Source organism: Dicentrarchus labrax, unplaced genomic scaffold (assembly GCF_905237075.1).
Source record: "Dicentrarchus labrax unplaced genomic scaffold, dlabrax2021, whole genome shotgun sequence".
In the NCBI taxonomy this organism is placed as follows: Eukaryota; Metazoa; Chordata; class Actinopteri; family Moronidae; genus Dicentrarchus; species Dicentrarchus labrax.
The window spans coordinates 6,242,386-6,257,977 of record NW_026136714.1 but is presented as its reverse complement, the minus strand read 5'-3'; the positions used below and the strand labels follow the sequence as shown (position 1 = coordinate 6,257,977).

Genomic DNA, 15,592 nt, shown 5'->3' with positions numbered 1-15,592 from the left:
CACAATGTGGATGTGTGTACATGTAAATGTTTGTTCCAACTGTGTGGGGTGAAAAGCAATAAGTTGGCTTCGTGGGTACAGCACAGGTCATGTCACTGTGTTAAAGTTAGTTTTATCAAGACACTGAATCCCTCGCCCTCATATAGGGATGCCATCATTAAATTAACTCCGACCAACATCCATCAGCCACTCCCCACCCTCACCCAAAAAGATCACTGAATTCCTGTCCATGAGGTCATCACAAATACCAGACTGTGCAGACACTGATCCCTACACTGTATAGGGGTACAGGTAGCCATGGTGACAGAAACTCAAAAATAAACTGATTAGTTGATTATATGTGCCCAGAAACATGTAAACAATACAACCAGATCAATACAAAATATATTTTACTGTCAGAAGAGTGTGAATTCCTATCATCAAGGGAACTCCCCTGTTTTATTTCCTCTCCTGCTGGATTTCCTCTTTTGGACATATTCTGGGAAAATACCAATCAATATTCTACTCATCTTTCCTTTATATCATCAATCTCCACATTAGCAAATTGGTTGATTTAAGAGGCATATACAAAATACTAATTTGGGTGTTTCATTCAGTGTCATTATCTACATTAGATTTTGGCATCAGGTATAAGACCCTGACTGGAAAATACTTAAAAAAAAATACAATTACCCCTGTGCCTCCCCCACAAAACTCTACTAATGAGAGAACAGTCACAGAGGATATTACGGTTTAAGCTTGTTGATACTTACATTCTACTGAATGTATGATTTAAGGGGAGAAATGGCTTACTGTCAGGGCGCCAGCAGCTTAGGGAAACTCAAAACTTTTCTCTTGGATGGAGATGTATGATTTTTATCAGGCATTAATGAAAATATGACATTTCCTGAGCAATGTGGTTCAAACCAAGACTGTAGGCGGATTTTAGTCATGTAGATATACTTAGTTAAATGAGTTTATAATTACCAAATTATAGGTGCATACCACTGCACCTGGTATTTTGACATTTGACAAGATGCTATCAATGCCGGCTAATCTCTTCCATTAGATAATTTATTTATGATTCACATAGATTACTGACTGATAGACGCTGGTTATGAAAGGAGTAACGGTATTTGTGACAGCAAAGTATAATTAATGTGTTTTGCAGCTGTGATATAGGTCATCAAATTCAAGAAATAATAATATAGGTTCTTGAGATCTGGCCCGTTTCATATAGTATGGTATCTTTTCTGTCACATGTATACAGAAAGGTTAAGGAAGCACATTAAAAGTCTGTGCAAAGTATGGATAGTCATCACCACCTGCAACAGCTCTGTTTCAAAAGAACACGTTTAATGAGAAGAATGTCGTCTGTACAGTTTCAAGTTGTGGATGTGTGAAGGGGGAAAGGGGGGAAGGGTGTCTTTTTTTGCCCCTGTGAAGATGGCAGCATTCTTGGGGGGGCAATAATCCAGGGCATATATGCCAGTGCTGACAAAGGTCTAGGGTGTGTGTGTGTGTGTGTGTGTGTGTGTGTGTGTGTGTGTGTGTGTGTGTGTGCTTGAAGGGGGGGTACTCACTGATCCCTCAAAGGCTAAATTTACCGAGGAGTGATTGGAACAGGTGGATTCGGCTGGGAGAGAGGGGTAGGGGTGGTGGGGGGTTGGCTGGAATGAACCAGACCTGGTGTCAGTTCAGACAGAGATCGGGGGAAAACACACAACCCAAATCGGGGGTTTCTATTCAAAGCCAGCTGGTCTGGCTTTATCACATGCAGGACATTTATTTTAGGCAATTTGTCTGTATTTTTTGATTTCTTTCTGCCAACTATCTCATTTGTTTTCCTTTCTTTTTAAAAGTTTTTGAACTTTTTGATTGAGCTGGGCCTTAGCTGGTGCTGCAGGGTGTAACTTCCTGGGGAAGCAGAGAAACGGCACGGGTGAGTTTTCACAGTACACCTTTTCCCTTCCTTTTTTCCCTCTCCTCTGGATCTCATTCTGTCAGTGGAAAACCTGCTTCTGTCAGGATTTAAAACCATACTCCTCACAGTGGGTCATGACATGTTTAACAGATTAAGCCATCATTTTGATATTTGAGCTGCTCAACTTGAACTGTTCTGAAATTTATTTTTAAGCGCTCTCCTCTAATTGTTTCATTATAGTCTTGCTGGATTTATGAATGATGTCTTTGTCACGTAGCCCGATACAGAAACGACTATACCAGTACGAACAAGGCCACAAGATACGCTTAATTGGTGTTTACTTTGCGTTTTTCCTGCTCATGACAAAGTAGAAAGACATCAGAGGAGCTGTAACAAGCTGAAGGAGGAGTCAGGTCCTAGCTGTTGCCAATCACCTCTGTAGAGCACTTGCGGAATAGCTGATTGAGGCTCCTGGAACTGTGCATGTTTAAGTTTTAAAAGTCTACATTTTTATTTCTCTAAGGCAAGACAAATGGTCTAAGTTACTAAAGTGGAACTTTATATTGTGCAGTTTCTCTGTTTCTAATTCTTCACAGTCAGTTTAGGTTACTGGTACTTTTAAGGGTAATTGCTTAGAACATCTCATTGCACAATCTGGAATTATCAGTGAGAGAAAAGAGCATGGCCTTAACATGCTGTTTGCTTTAGAAATGACTCATTCCCTCGAGGTAACTACCTAAGTGGCAAATACACACTTCAGTAGCAATATGTGTCACACAGTTTGGTGTTTAAGTAAGACATATCGGGCAAACTTTTGAAACAAAGGAGAAACTTTTATCATATTAAATGAACAGAGAGGGGTTTATTCCCAACCAGATAGGTTTGCAGGAGACATAAGAATAGGTCTCTGCTATAGGGCATTTGTCCCAAAACAACCACATGGAATTTCATACTAAAGCAAAGGCTTTGTGTGATTTTAATGAGTGGTGAGTGACTCTGTTGGATATTTTCCTTCGACATTTGATTTCACTGTAGCTCTTGGATAACATAAGAGGAAAAGTCATATAATCAAATACGATATCTTTGTATATTGAATACATTTTCTTTTTTCTTTTATTTTGCATCCCTTATCTTAGTGTACAGTCTGCTACCACAATTAACGCTAATGATGAAGAACCTTTCCGAGCAAAGCTCAAACAAACAGACATGCACTTGTGTCGCTTATTTCATACCTGGGGAGAGTTACTGTCCTCTTGGTATTAACCTAAAGAGGCAGGATCTGAGAAACTTTGACCCAGTTTACAGGAACTGCTCGGTACTCACTTATTAGCTTTTCTGCCCCTGAATTCCATGGCTTTGATGGTCAGCGGAGCTGAGGAAACGCGTTGTTTTCTTTCTCTGTAGGGTGTCTAGCGCTCTTACGCAGTTGCCTCTCTGCCTTTGAAACTCCTCTCATCCTGTCATTTCACCTTCACACTCTGCTATTACTTTGATTGTTGCTGTTCTTTATGCCGTATGAATAGTAGGGGATAGTTGGTTTATCTGGTCTAATGTGAAATGTGAATATAGATGAAATCAAATTGTATTCACAGTTAGGACTGTCAGATTTTTCATGTAATTCATAATACAAAAACTAAAACCTGCTGAAATGTATGAAAGAAATCGTTTGCTTGTTTAGTTTTTAGTGGAACGTAATTTAATGCAGATATGCTGTTTGAGGTTTCAAGTGGTGTTTTTGTGCAAATTAATAGGACGGTTAAGATACAGCATAGAAGTAATTTCTGAGTGCTGTAGTTAGTTTCCATGGTTATTTGGTGGGCACCACTGATCCAGATGCTCTTGAGTTACCTAAGATATGTTACTGTAGAAATTTCATTTTTAAAACAAATGATCACTGAACCAAGACCTATTACACATATGGAAGTAGTTTCAATTGCATTGGCTTAGAAAGTATCTTTGTTCCACTGTAATGGCTTACATTAACTGCATGGTAATTTTGTCCTTATTTTTGCTTTTCATTCTCTCCTATTGTCTATTATTTCATTTTGGAAGATTTCCAGCTGCGGTCAGGCCTCCTGTATGAAAACTCTCTTTCCATCTACCCCCCTGAGCACCGTCGAGGCCAGAAAACAGTATGACGCTCTGCCGTCACTATACAACGCCTGTGCGCCGGGGCCGCCTAAATCTACAAAACACGAGTGCTGGCGCGAGGCAGCTCCTTTGATCTGCAGCTAATCTCAGTTGCCTGCCTCCCCTCTGATCATGTCTGAATAAGAATGAGTCGGGGTGATCCTGGAGGCACAAAGAGCTTTAGACGCTGCCGCTCGTCTGCCGAGTTGCACCATGTAACATGGGCCTGCGCCGATGGTCGCTAGGCCTCGCTATCACACATCAGAGCTGGGGATCCCTCATTTAGACACACATTATATTCCGCTCCACTTGCTTTTCTTCACAGTGAGATGCTATCAGCTGCTTGTTGAGAGTGTGGGAGAAGTTGCATAGCCTTGCTGAGTGATCTTTAATTGTCAAGGGAGTTGGCTGAGGTCAACAGCTGCAGGAGGGACTTCTGCTGTGTAATGGTTACTATGGAATTTGGAAACACTGATGACTGTAGGCTTTTGTGCTATAGATGAATATATTACAACATATAGGTTTGGCCCTGTTAGGCAAACAAATGATTAGTAAAATATTGAGGTCCTTGTCTGGTAAATGGAGACCTAAGCTGGAGACCTACTTGCTTTTAACTACGCGTTGGCGTACGCATGATGGCTACCTCGCGTATCCTGCGTCCGTTTGTGGCATTAGTTGTGCACATCCTCGGAAATGAATGCTACACGTCCACAAGGTGCAATATGCATGTGAACAGTAGGGGCAGTATGGGGATGTGACACGGTTAGGGGACTGTGGACACGTCAGAGCAAACCTCTCTGCTGAACTGACTGGCTCACTGTGCGCTTTGTGGTGTATAATCAGATGGAGCAAATCATCAAAAGTTCTGGCGGACATTCAAATATACTGGTTGTGTTTCTCATCATCCGTTTCTCGCACTGGAAGAACGAGGGAAACATTTGCGCGCTTGATTTAGGGACCTTACCATCTGTGATGGCACCGCTGTTGCTTTTTTTGCCGTGATCTCAGAATAAACAAAATAGTAAATCATTCTTGTGTGTGCCCTCTAGTGTACAAGCAAGTATGTAAACAATTCTGTTCAAGGTGCAGTTGCTAATCTACGTGAATGGTGATTGAAAGCAAGTATATCTTCAGCCGTTGGGTCATCACAAACGGAAGACAATTTTTCTGCTCAGGATTATATATAAGTATGTCATTTAAGTTTACATTGTAGTGTAACAGTTCCTAATTCACATCATTAAAACTTTCACATGATGATTATGGAACTTGCCCAGACATGGGATCTATTCCATTTCTGCTCATTTAACACTAATAATGTTTCAGACACAGCTTTTGCACCACTTCGGGAAACACCAGTAGGCATCCCTTGAACAGAGACAAAAAAATGTTACATTGGCATCCCCTTTATGGGCACAATTAGAGAAAGGGCAGCGAGAACAATGAAATAACTGTGCCTGTGTTGGAGCAGTTCATAGGGAATTACTTTCCAACCATTCAAAAAGAGCAAAAATCATTAGCAGAAAGTGAGTTTCTTTTTTTCCCTCACATGAAGCAATCTAGTGGGGACAAAGAGAACTTTGAGCCCCTGATATACAGACATAAAGTCTGGCAGTTTCACTTGCTACAGCACAGAGAAGACACAGGAAGAGGGGAGAGAGAAGTGCCAGTGTGAGGGATTAGAATAAAAAATGTAAATGTTTGTAAGTTGATTACTGATATTTAATTTCTGTTCAAATGAAGTGACTTCACTTAAATGTTTAGATGGTTCCTCTCAATGAAAAGGTTGTTGTGCTATCCATCAAATTAAAATAATGAGTTAAAAAAAGGTTAAATTTGTTTGGGGGAGACCTCCAGTTAAGCCATGCAGTTTATGCTGAGAAGGATGCAGAGCTCCCCTGCAGGCAGTGCATTTAATTACAAAACAGTGTCTCAATTCACCTCTATAGGAAAAATTAGCTTTTGATATGTAGCAGGTGGCCCACTGACGGCACCTGTCGCATACGGATTTATGACATAAATAACATTAAAGCATTTTGATTGTAAAATTAGTAAGCAGTCTTGACGGTTTTATCAAGTTAATTAATCTGCAGATATCAAGCCTGAATAATCAAATTACATATTTAGTCAACAGCTGCTCTTTGGAATCTAAATATCCAAATGTTATCTTTTTTATTATCATTCATTAAATTCAAGAGGTGGCATGGTCTCGTGTTTGAATTAATCTATACAGAAAACAAAAAAAGTTTATTAAGTCACAGTCTCATTTAGATTAGTAAGTTTGAGTGTGTGTGTGTAAATGCCACATCTACGTTTGCACATATATGTGATAGTATAAGAAAGTGAAGAAGCAACAGGTCTGATCAAAAGCTCCCCAGCGGCTCTGGGTCTCTGTCTGCGCAGTCACAGGACCATGGGGCTTTTCCTATGATGTAACTGGAGCATCAGGCAGAACAAAGGGAGAGCTTGTTGTTCAGCTTGTGCCTCATCCATAATGCATAAAAGGTGTACAGACAGAAAACTGTTAACTGTTAAACACGACACATGCAAATCACCAGTGTTGTCTCTCGTTTGACACCGCTCGGTAAGGGGTCGTTATGTGGACATTACCGTTTCGGAGGCCTTCTGACTTTCCTATTATTGCATTCAGATCTGCTTCGTGTGATGTGATCCACACAGAGTGCTGTTCTGAAACTGAACTGTAAGGACCAGGAAATGTATGAAATGGTACAGTGAATTTCATGCTGGCCAGATACAGTTAATGGCCAAACCACAGAGAAAAACTGTGTTATTGAAAATAAGGCTCTGTATGGTTTCATTGAGAAATGAGTCATACCATTATGGAACACAACAGCTAATGATAAGTAGACAAGACTTTCTTTTAATTATATTTTTTGCTTTTCTTTACTTAGAAAACTACTGGAATAACAGCTGACCAAAAAGCTGTAAATTGCTGACGTGGCTTTAATTTTATGAGCTATGTGGGATCATTCAATGTCCAAGCCAAAAATCAGTTTATTGTAGAATGATTTATTTTGCTTTTTAAGTGATACAGATGAAAAGAACTGAAATAACTGTATTTAATAAGCAAGTTCAAGTGCAAGACTTGGTAACTGACAGACATTTCCCCAGTAACACATTTACATATAACATATTTTTGCAAAGGAAGTTACCACAATGTGCTAGTATATATGATCTTGACTCAAAAACAGTTTTAACATACTGCTTTGATGCTTTCTTTCAGTGGTGGTGTGGAATCAGCAAGGTAATATTGCCTGCAATCTAATTTAGGAAGGGGAATGTCACCTTAATATTACAAAAGCTCATTTGAGTGTACAAATAAATACTTCTCCAGAATTATGAATTTCTTTGTTTTATATATTTTGTAATATGAGGACATATGATTTCAGTTAATTAAAAGTGATTTTCTCACCTTTGCTCCCTTAATTATACTGTACAGTGGTACAATTTGTGTGCCTCTAATTACTGATGATATTGCCCTCTGAGTTTCATTATAAACCTTATTAATAAGGAGCTCCAAATCATGTGTAATATAATGCTTTGGATGACTTACACAAAGACCAAGCGCAGATCGGCAGGGAAATGTCTCTCATCTCTCCTACAAAGTGTGAGATGACTTCTAAAGTCGGTATGTTTTCCCTGAGAACAGAACCCAGATGTTCAGGCTGATCAAGTCCTGTACAATATGGATGTCACCTGCTAACGTGAACAAAGAATAAATATAAGATTTTAATTGTGTTCTATTTTTTAAAAATGTCTAAATTATATGTAGTATAATAACTGAAATATGCATTGAAAGTATTATATACATTGCACACTCAAACACACCTACAGATTACACAATAACATGATTTATAAAGCTGATGCTCGCCTGAACAAATATGGATATTGAACAGTTAGTGTCACATATTGTTTAAATGCATTAATTGTTGCTTTTTGTAAATCATTTCTTTATTTCACTTCTTAATTTATTTTTCTAATGGGTTATGTAATTTTTCCCAGTTTCTTCTACAACTAAATATATGGAGCAGAATTGAATGATACATGACGGTCGTGATTTCAGAGGCTTTTCCATCCTGTCAACAATAACATTTCAATTTTAATATAAATATTCATAATATTCCAATTTCAAATTAGTATGATGTACTGAGAATTCAATCCAAAAATGTTAAGTGTTGGGACTGTCCCCAAGTGCTTATATCGCTGTACAAATAAGACACACACACACACACACACACACACACACACACACACACACACACACTCACTACATGTGTGCAGATGTAAGATCTATAGATCCCCAGCTGAGCCTTTGAGCTAATTTGGCCTGCAGGTCTTCCTGTACCCCTTGTTCGGTTGTCACATCATGTAGCATCAATCTAGTGTCAAAACACCAAATGTCTCTCAAATTCATTAGGGAACGAACGCAGCAAGAATGACTGAAAGCAGTAAATACCAAATAAAGCTGAAGGCATCCTCAGACATATCTGACATACTACAAATGTGTCTTGTAGTGCTTCCGCAATAGCTGGCTAATTCTCAGGAGCAGGGAGGCAGAGTGCTTGACAACATCATCTACTGTGACAGGCAGATTGTGTTTTCACGTGAGCATGATCGACAACAGATTGCACTGAGCCCGGGCTGTTCCTGTTTGCCCTGGAAATGTGTTTGTGTTTATCTTTTGCTTGAGAGAGGCATTCCTTTCTTTCTCCCTCCGTTACAAAAAAAACACACATTTTCAGGCGAGCTGTTCTGCATGTGTGTGTGTGTGTGACACATGCTGTGAAGTGACTGCCAGGAGAGGCTTAAGAAACAATCCAAGCAAGATCAATATCAGCAAACCGCACTTATGTGTTTGACTTAACATGCAGTCGCAGTTTCCCCTCCTCTCTTTTTATGCACGACCGATGCCAAACCTCACGAAATTGCATTTACCCAAAAGTCTAAAGTGTGTGTGTACACACTGTGACATATTTGAAATTACATAATTGTTTTGGCAAACTGTTGATTTTTCTCCACCGGGATTTGATGAGACAACCCACACTTGACACACACACACACACACACACACACACGCACACACACATGTCAAACCATAAGTTCAGGATTGCATGTTCTAAGAGTAGGAGGGAAGGACAATGGCTAATGAGTTGGGCAGGGAAAGTTTAAGATAGCAAGAAACTAATAATGTAGTTGTTTTAATTAAGAGGAAAATACTTTGGCTCAAAATAACATAAATGCCACAACCTACAATATTTAACCTCAAGCCTGCTCAGTGTATTTGCACACACTTATTGTGTACCTAACTAAATTTACCAGCTGTAAAAGGCATATGTGACAAACTGAACAATGTAATATAGTGTAACAATAATCTGGCTATAATGGTTTTAGCTGTTTCTACCATTAGCTGTAGACCCCCACTTTGTTGTCTCAAGAGCAAAATATACAGTGGGTCTTCCCTACTTTGCATTAAATCTGTGAGCGTAGAATGAGGCTGTTAGTATGCCTTCACTATAACTTTATTCCTTTAGACAAGTCAGAGAGTCATTTATGAATATGCATAAGCTAGTGTTTGCCTCATTTAATGATTTTTCACCATTCAGATATATTCAGTCCACCTCCCCCCATTTATTTCTCTCTATTTCATATGGCCATTAAACACACAAACACACATGCACACACACATACTGTAGATGTTAACATGGATCTTGCTCACTATGCGCAAGGTGCATGAAAGCAATTACGATTTCACTGGTGGGTTCATTCTTTCTTCTCCTATACTCACACTTCCCTACGTTACCTCTCCTCCCAGGTGACAACCAAAGACAACTTCAAGCAGGGAGGTGCACAGACATTTTGAGAGGAATTTTGCGCTAACCTGAAAAAAATAACACTACCCCTATGTTAGCCAGCTACTAACTATTGCCCCATCTCAGGGTTTCGTGGGCAACATTTTCTTCCAAAGAAGTCAAGTCATGAATAGTTAATGAGCACGAAATGTTGTTCATCCAATCATAACAAACAAACATGATGTCAAACCCAAGACGGTTAGGGTAAGGGTGAGGGGTCTGGGCGAGTGTTAAAGGGTTTTCTATGACTGGATGATCTTAATGTAAAAAGAAGTATATATCATGCAGTGATGCTTATTAAAAAGTAAGACAAGTTTGGATGATATGACGATTTAAGTTGGTCCAACTTACTAATTATAGGCTAGTTGTATTTGTGCAATCACAACAGCAAAAATAAAACTTTTTTCCCTTTTTTTCCCAGAGGGGCAGCACAGCAAAAGAAGGCAAATGGGCTGTTGCTTCATCAACTTTAACCTGGCTTTGTGCACATCGTTGACCTCGAGTATTGTGAACACTGAAAGGACCTCTCTGATGAATCGCTGACATACAGAAAGCTACGAGAGTGCAGGCACGCAACACGGCAGACGAGGGAACATTGAACGTGGTATGTGCGATCCTGCAGGCATCCATAGGTGTCCATATATCAGTGACATATTTAATGCAATTGCCAGTAATACGCCCACAGAGGTCTGAAAGACGGAAATTGTGTCTGTTCAGGTTGTCAAAGCTGTAGCTTTCATACATACTGATATGTGATGCTATTGATATCTGCCATGTTGCATTTATGAACCCACTGTGTCTAACAGACTACACCTTATTGATTATCATGGAGGTCTGAGGGCCAGAGGAAATGCTATTAAAGATTAAAGGGTCAGGTGATGTGAAGGTGGTATCCCGAGTCATCAGACACCAGCGGCTTCAGTTACAGGCTGTAATGTCCTCCCGTCAAGCAGATTAGCCAGCTTGATTTATTTATTAACTGATTTCATGTCCCGCCATTTCCTACCCTGACTGACTGACTGGGTGGCTGGCCGCATACATGGCTTATGCTTCACAGGTGAACTTCAAAGGAAGGGAAAGATTAGGGTGCTGCGCGGTGTCCACTTACACTTCACGCAGTTGACACATAAGACACACAATAAGCACGTACCGGGCGGCTAAGCCCATACGAGAAATGTTTCGATGTTTGTCTGCATTTAGACATACAGTAAAAGTTCATTAAGAGAAGTAAGACCAATATTTTCAGTGAAAAGCAGGTTTCAGGGACCATGACATTTTAAGGGGCATTCATTTTTTTAGTATGGAAATTAAAAAGATCATCAGCTGTATACAACACTTTGACCGAACAGCCTTCAAACACCCATGTTAATCAAGATATTTTCTTATTTTGAGGAAGGAAAGAGTGAGACCTGATGGTGTATTAGAGTATAACAGGCTTCATTCAAGACAACCATTAAAAGTCTTTAAACTGATACAGCACCCATATAATGCGAGTATAATAGAACCACAGTATTACAAGGCCTATCTGGGATACATCTCTGTACAGAAAGCCATTGCGCTGCCTGTCTGTGTCTTATCTGAAGTGGCAAACTTGCTGTTCTAATTGTTATCTTCACACTAATAGAGTGGATGTTTTGAAATCATTTGGTTGGATGGATAAAGGCTTGGTAATTCCCCCATGCTTACTGTCTGTGTCAGGGCTTATCTGTAGAAGATAGCTGGGTCCTGGAGAATGATTGGCGGCGTGCAGGAGGTGGAAAGTTTGCAGTGAATCAGAAAGGAGGCAGCATTCATGTTGCACAGACATGGAATAAATCTGTTGTGAATTCAATGAAGGTATTATTTGGGGCTCACTGAACAAGATAAACAAGGTGATTGTACTTTTTATTGTCATCGCATTGCAAGAAGCACATAATATTATTCAATGCAATGTCATAAGGAGTCTTAAAATCAAATTTCTCTTCAAATAAGAGATCATTTATTTTGTCTTCATAGCAAACATTCATTTTTTTAAATACCATTCCATTTTCTTGAGTGGAGAGATTAGCCTTTTCTATTTACCAAGGTATTCAGTGTTTCTAAAAATGTGTTGTATATCCTGCTGATGGTTTTTTTTTTTTTTTTTTTTTGGGAGGGGGTAAGTCTGACTCAAGTTTTAGCACACTTGCCATTTGATGTGACATGCATGAAAGTGAGCCTGCCCCAACAAAAACATCAACTTTGAAGGCTCTGGGATTTAACTGTCTAAAGTCGGCTGCAAAACGCTTAACGCGCTCTCCGTTGGTTCATTAGTTAAAGCACACATTCCCCATCATGTTCCTCTAGTGGTCCTCTCTGAGCAGTTAATTGCGCGTCCACTCTATCGGGGCTGGTGCGATAATAAAGCATTAAGAGCCGTGCCTCTTTCATTAAAGTAGAGTTGGGAAATGTGAGCCCGCCCCCTTTTCAGGAGTCAAAAAAAAAAAAAAAAAAAAAGAGAAAAAAAAAAAATCGATTATTTCTCCTCGCACTGGGAGAGGAGAGGGTTTGGGGAAAGACTCGGTCGGGATTGTGGGAAGGAACAGAAACAGCCTCTCAACATCACCGCCGAGCTCCAGAGCGTCCAGCAGTTACGCCAGCAGCACCACTTCCACCGCCGCCGCCGCTACACCGCTACACCGGGTCCCTCTCCGCTCACCGGCACCTCGCAGAGAGACCAGGCGAAGCGTCCTCGCCGCCTCCTGAGCAGACACTGTCCGATCAGAGAGAGAGAGAGGAAGAGAGAGAGAGGGAGATAGAGAGAGAGAGAGAGAGAGAGAGAGAGAGAGAGAGAGAGAGAGAGAGTACTTTTCTCTGACATTATAGAGACTCCTACCGCGTACTGTAGGTTACTTTTTTTTCCTCCCGGCGACGTCCTCTGCTAAGTTGCGCTCCTGGATTTTAAGTGTGTCTTGGCCGAAGTCCGTCACCATCCAGCAGCGGCTTCAACCTTCCTGTCAATCGGCCGGACCAAGCAACCGGCGGACAGCTTGTTGTGTCTTTCACTTCACCCGGACAAGATTTCACGCAAAATAAAGTAAGTGCCGCGCTCGCACCACTTGCCACTCACTCGCAAAAAAAAAAAAAACAAACAACATCCACACAAGACACGTTGCATCGTATGATCTTTATTTTTAATCTTCCAGAGGGAAAACTTGGGGGTCTATTTTGATGCGCGCTGCCTCCTCAACAAAGTACAGTAACTGCGTCTATTGATTTGTTGTGACCCTGATCGACTCGTGCCGGTGACAACTATGTCATATAATTACAAGCTGACATCAAATAGCTTTTTATGGTCTATTAGGAGAGTCGAGGTCTGGTCTCGTGTCTTAGGCAGTGTTACAGTTGTGTCGACCTTGTGTAGCCTTCTCATGTCCACATGCAGGCGCACAGCCCCAAAGCCACAGCTACTGAATAGGCTGCCCTCCTTAATATAACATAATACAGTTCTGCGCTATGGGATAGTAACGTGAAAAGTTACAGTGTTCGTTCAAAATGTAATGTTTAATCTACCTACTGAATACAATTTATCCAAATAATATGAAAATAAACTTAAAAACTCAGTCAAAGGAAATGGGGGGGAAAAAACATGCAGTTCAAAAGTTTTTAAATTTTAGATAATTTGCTTAATTAAAGCAACCGAAAAAACTGGAAACTCACTCCACATAAGATGGCCTTACTATGTGGATATATATAATTCTTCACCAGTTGTTTAAACATACTAAACTGAGGTGCACTGATGATCTCAATTGCCCTATTATACCTTAAATCAGGATAACTTGTACATAGGCAACTTTAATAAATATATTTAAAAAGACTGAATGTAGTAAAATTGTATAATTTCCAAACTACAATGCAGGAAAGCACAGTTTGTCAAACTTGTTTGAACGTTAATTTGAGCAGACCAGAGACACAGTGATAACAGTACTGTTAATCAGTGATTTAGAGAAGGCTTGGCGTGTTCAGTGAGAATTATAATTTGTCCCCTGTCAGTTTGCGATTGAGATTGTTTAGATTTATGTCACTACAGCGAGAATTATATATTTAAGGTGAGTTTAGTTCAGTTTCGTGTCTCAGTTGAACCTGTTGCAGTGAGAGGATTAATAATGACACCATAATTAACCTGTGGCAACTTTCACAGGTTGCAGCTTTATAAATTAAATTGGTTTATTTTGTACCTAAAGCGTGGATACAAGAACCACTGATGAAATTTGCAGATGAACTGAGGATTGTTATAAAATTTTAAATTACTACAGCACACTTCATTTTAATTTAGACCGATTGTTGAACTGAGTGGGCTGTGTGTATTAAACTCATGCAGGACAACTGTCCATTTTAAAAATACTGTTAATGTAAAGATAGCAGCAGTTTCTCAAAACTAATAAAACTAATACAGTATTTACAACACATTTTGAGATCATTTAGAACTCTTCAATTTGAAATACAGTTTACAGTGAAAAAGTAAAAAAATGAAATGATAAAGTGTCAACCTAGTTTGTGACTCTGTGTAAAGCGTACTGCATACACTCAGTCATTTACTGCTTGATTGCTTTTCACGAGTTGAATTTGAAAAAAAAAAAAAAGATGCAGCTCATATAAAGTATATGCAACATTTGGGAAACATTATTAAAATTTAAGATTATGTTGTGCACGGCATATTGTCCCATTACTTGCTCTAATCCGTTTTATTGTTTTATATGAGTTGTTTACTCATGATAAAATATATAAAAGTGTATTAATCTATAAAAAGATTTTACACATGGCCTTCCCTCTTCTGCCCATCGTCAATGAAGCTGTTCTGTGTGGCCTGTCTGGCCTGTTGCTCTCTTGGGATTTAGCGTTAGGTTAATCCGCTCAGAGGAAGGTGAGCGCTCGCATGTGGACCCACGATTACACACAGAGGACTCTGTCAGCCAAGCTCTGTAATCTCAGAGACCCTGTACAAACACACACACACACATACACACACACACACGCACGCACGCACATATGCAGTCACGCTCAAACACACACAAATGCATAGACAAAAGCATGGTCTGCCTCCTCTCTCTCTCTCTCTCTCTCTCTCTCTCTCTCTCTCTCTCTGTCTTTCTGTTACGCACACACACACTCACACACACACATGCACACACTGACACCCACACTATCTGGCCTGCGCTGCTTTTGTTTCTCTTATTCTCTTAAGACCTCTCCCTCTTGACAAATCATTTGGGATTTTGGGCGCTGATTCACAAAACCAACAGTGACAACACACTCTTACCCTTCTCACAGAGAGGGATTAGAAGGTCACGTGTCCCTGTGATTGGCCAGGGCATTGAGCCGATTGTCAGGGCACTTTGCTGTACACCAGGGGCTCAGTAAAGCTTTAGTTAAGTGAAGGGAAGGGACACATTGTGTGCCACGGTCAGGGTTTTGCCATGTGTTTCAAATGTGCTCAGACAAAATCAGCATAGGATGGACTATTTGCTTATATCTTTGCGAATACTTATCTGAGTACTGTAAAATATCAAACTTGGATTGTTTTTAAAAGTATACCACTGTGCTGCCTCAGAGCAGACATTTAATACTATACAGAAGGCACATTTCAAGATTTCCTCCTTATGGAAAACCAGATCTATGAAAACATTATTCTAAATGGAAACATCAGAAGCATTTATGTTTAAGCAAATAATTT

General features: G+C 39.9%; 1 protein-coding gene across 7 annotated transcripts in view; it reads left to right on the top strand.

Moving 5' to 3' along the window:
* Positions 1–1,680: 1,680 nt before the first annotated feature.
* Positions 1,681–15,592, top strand: part of mef2cb (myocyte enhancer factor 2cb) — a 73,431-nt gene continuing 59,519 nt past the window's right edge. For 2 of the 7 annotated variants that reach the window (XM_051423767.1, XM_051423766.1), the window contains exon 1: positions 12,400–12,955. The gene's annotated coding sequence lies outside the window, so the exon portion shown is untranslated. Of the gene's footprint in view, positions 1,922–10,321; positions 10,505–12,398; positions 12,956–15,592 lie in introns of those variants that run through there. The other 5 variants (XM_051423763.1, XM_051423764.1, XM_051423768.1 and 2 more) reach the window with 5 other exon arrangements.